Below are 4,699 nucleotides of genomic sequence, written 5' to 3'. Positions count from 1 at the left end.
AGCTCGGGTATTTTTCAAGTGTAACAGATTTATGTAAATTAGAGTAGGGGAGTTTTGGAGCTCGGGTGTTTATATATATATATATATATATATATATATATATATATATATATATATATATATATATATATATATATATATATATATATATATATATATATATATATATATATATATATATATATATATATCTAATCATATAAACACATAGAGAGAGAGAGAGAGAGAGAGAGAGAGAGAGAGAGAGAGAGAGAGAGAGAGAGAGAGAGAGAGAGAGAGAGAGAGATTATTATTTGATAAATTTATTACGCCCAAAGACGTCAAACTAAGTTACATATTGGCAGTTACATACTGTACATCTGAAATCAACATAAGGAAAAATTACAGCATTGAATCACAGGATATCAGTTACAAAAATAACATATATGAGATCGTATACCATTATTACAACAACTGCAACAGACAGTTTAGCAGCCACCAAAGTGTGGATGACGAATCAAAATTACGTCTAGGTGGTCATCTTTGAGTAAATATTGGCATGTTTGAAGTAAATTTTGTCCTTGAGGTTACAGATTCCTGACAGTGGGGCAATGAAGGCAGTAGTGTTCAAGGTTATTGGCATTAGCAAGGTTACACAGTTTACATGAGGTGTAGTGTGGTATATCTAGTGTCTGTCCAGCCTGCCACACAGGACGATATCCCAACCTTATCCTGGCACTTACGACATTATGCCTACGCACCATGAGTCCACGTCGCCGGAACTTGTGACGGCTCTGCAGAAAGTTATCATTATGTTGTATGGAAACACTTGTGCCCCTCTCTGCATCCCTACACTGTACTGTACAGGCAAAAGCTGCTGAATATATTCTATGTTTAAGGCAGCGAAGTGAGGGCTCAACATTTCTGTCATCAAGGTCCAGCGTGCAGGCAGCTTTAGCAAGACTGTCCACCATGTCATTCCCAGCAAGCCCAATATGGGAGGGCATCCACATGAAGGACAAGACAAGCGAGGCATTGTAAGCAGCAGTGAGTTGACACAATATGTCTCGCACAATACGGCCACAGCTTGGCCTAGAAGATGTCAGTGCCTGGAGTGCAGACTTGGAGTCACAGAACACCAATCCATTCACATTTCTTCTAACAAGTAGAGTTACTGCATCCCATATACCTTGAAGTTCGCAATAAGTGGAACTGGATGAGTTTGGCAACCTGCGACCATGCCACCCACCCACAGGAGATTCTAAAGTGGGGGAGAACATAGCACATGCTGCACTTCCATCTGTCTGTACTGAGGCGTCAATGTAGATGTGGTGTCCTGCAGGAACTGAAATTGACACATTGGATACTGTTTCCAAAACCAGCTGCTTCTGTAGACTGGTATGGGCATCTTTAGAGGTTGGTGTGAAAGTGACAACAGGAATAGGAACCCGCCATGGTGGCTAATCTTGGATAACTGCTTGCTCAGGTACACCGATATCAAGGTGTCGAAGATTTTCACATACTGCCCTAACTAGGTTATGGCCCCCTGGCCGGAGTTGAGGTCTTGGTGCATCATCGTCAAGTGATGCTCTGAGAGAGAGAGAGAGAGAGAGAGAGAGAGAGAGAGAGAGAGAGAGAGAGAGAGAGAGAGAGAGAGAGAGAGAGAGAGGGGGTGTCTTTTTATGTCTGCTCAACATCAATGATGAGGGTTATAACCTTTCAAACATCACGACCTTTGCCTTAGTCAGGTATAGAAATGTGGACTCTAGCACCAGGATTAACTGGAGGAAGCTTCTTGTTGGAAGTTTTCTTCATAGATTCGGCTTGTTCTTCAAGATTTACTTTGGCGTCTTCACAGTTACAAGACACCTTTTTCTTGAAAAAGAACAACAGATACGTAACTGGTGCACCATGCCCCTCTTTATCACTGGATCCAAGGCCATACATGACATGAGTATGACGGGCACAGTCTGGGCAGTGATAACTTCCAGGAGAAAGTTGTAGACACTTCGTCATTTGTTGCATATGCTGGTTCTGCATAAGGGGAAATTTTTTAGCATTATTGAAGTAAGGATTTTTGATTAGATGTAGAAACGGGAAATGACCTATGTTAAAGGTCCATTTTCTTCCTCTTGTACGATACTTTCTGGTTCTGAAATCAGATTTGATGTAGATCCTGGAAATCGCTCACGTGTTTATCCCCTTTCTTACTCTCTCAGAATCTGTACATAAGTTTCTGCAGTTAATATGACAAGCTGTAGCAAATTTTCTTCGCTTATTGAATTTTTGAACACTTCTTGATGTAGCATTGAACAGAGCTTCATAAGGAGACATGTTGATGACATAATGAACAAACCACAGACCTTCACTCCGATTACTACTATTTTGATGCTGCATTCAGGTTGTAAGCATATTTTCTATGACCTTATTCGCTCGCGTAACACTCCCCTGACCTTGAACAAGTCGGGGTTTCCCATGAACAATATTAAGCTGGGGCCAATCATTTTTATTGCTTAAAACAAGCTGGTGGGAAAATTCACGGCTGTTGTCTGACTGCAAGATGGATGATGTGCAAATATACCAATCAAGTTGTAAGCTACGTCCTCAGACCACTTAGTCTCAAGAGCTTTATGAACTATAAACTTCTGTTAGACTAAAATGAATATTGCATTTCCATGAGGATAACTTTGAAAATCAATTACATGAACTTGATATCGAGAATTACATTCCTGGGAAATTATTGGCTTCACAACAATCCGCTTTTTAATACCTTTATGCTTCTGCTGACATTGCACGCATAGCTGATGAAATAATTTTATACTGAGCGAGTTATTTACTTATACTTGGATGACAGTCTCTTGATCACACGGTCTTGACCTCCAGGGCTTACTGAAGCGTGTGCATTGTACAGTACACCGAATATTTCACTAACGTCTACGTATATGATAATGGTAGTACTAACCTCCTTTAATAGCTGAATGAAATTCTGTTTCTGCTGCACCGCCATTTTGCCATACATGTTCAGTAACCTATAATGGCGAGGGACTTTCTTTCCTGCAGCTTTGACATTCCTAACTTCGTCCAGTAACTCTTGATAACATTTATCTGGCAATGCAATTGCAATTAGTTTGTATAAATCCAATGAAACAAGAAAGACAATGAACCCTATAAGAAAAAATAAGATAATTTCAACGTGAAAACTAGCAATAACAAGTCTACTGCAATATGAAAATCTGATGATTTTCTCGCTTTCAAATTAGATGGCAAATCAGTATTAATTTTCATATAGAATCGCATTTGATATTGTCATGAATAACGAAATCCATAGGCACACGTTCACCCACAAAACTCACACACACACACACACACACACACACACATATATATATATATATATATATATATATATATATATATATATATATATATATATATATATATATATATATATATATATATATATATATGTATGTATATGTATACATTTATATGTATATATATATATATATATATATATATATATATATATATATATATATATATATATATATATTTATATATATATATATATATATATATATATATATATATATATATATATATACATATATATATATATATATATATATATATATATATATATATATGTGATTGTATATATATATATATATATATATATATATATATATATATATATATATATATATATATATATATATATATATATATATATATATATGTGATTGTATATATATATATATATATATATATATATATATATATATATATATACTTATATATATATATATATATATATATATATATATATATATATATATATATATTTACATAGAAATCACGAAAGCTGACATGCGATGAGTATAAAATGTATCATAGCCACGGAAGGAAAATTAAAGTCGATTCATCTTCTTTCCGTTGGTATAATACCTGTGTATATATATACATACATATATATATATATATATATATATATATATATATATATATATATATATATATATATATATATATATATATATATATATATATATATATATATATATATATATATATATATACATATATATATATATATACATACATACATATATATATACATATATATATATATATATATATATATATATATATATATATATATATATATATATATATATATATATATATATATATATATATATATATATATACTGTATGTGTTCAGCCGTAACTATTTCATTGCAGAGACATCTTCCACACCGTCTGTTGATGGTCTCTCTATTACACTAACGCCTCTGTGTTTTCTTTCTTCTCCTGCTTCTTTTGCAATCTCTATGACCCATTATGTTATTTTTGATGCCCCTCTACTATCTGTCATTCTCATTATATGTCCTGCCCATGTCCGCTTATGTTCTGTACGTCTTTGTAGAATATCCTCTACATAAGTTCATCAATCCTAAAACTACATAAAGATAGTTAATTCTTATTGAGACCGTATCTCTCCTAAATAGTTCACAGCCTGTGTAGAAGAAGTTTTTAAGAATTTAGATTTGCAGAAAGTAGGAATTATTATTAATAATGAATATCTTAACAACGTAAGATTTGCAGATGACATAGTTGTGTTTAGTGACTTATGAGAGGAATTACTGAACATGATAGAAGATTTCAATAGAAGGAGATTTGTAGGATTGAAAATGAACATTTTTCAAACAAAGATAAT

At 33.3% G+C, this 4,699-nt stretch overlaps 1 pseudogene; it reads right to left on the bottom strand.

The window, feature by feature from the left end:
* Nucleotides 1-467: 467 nt before the first annotated feature.
* The window catches only part of LOC137659959 (uncharacterized), a 19,517-nt pseudogene continuing 15,285 nt past the window's right edge, over nucleotides 468-4,699 (bottom strand).

Source organism: Palaemon carinicauda, chromosome 20 (genome assembly GCF_036898095.1).
Source record: "Palaemon carinicauda isolate YSFRI2023 chromosome 20, ASM3689809v2, whole genome shotgun sequence".
In the NCBI taxonomy this organism is placed as follows: domain Eukaryota; kingdom Metazoa; phylum Arthropoda; class Malacostraca; order Decapoda; family Palaemonidae; genus Palaemon; species Palaemon carinicauda.
The sequence above is the reverse complement of the archived record's forward strand: the minus strand, read 5'-3'. Positions and strand labels throughout refer to the sequence as shown.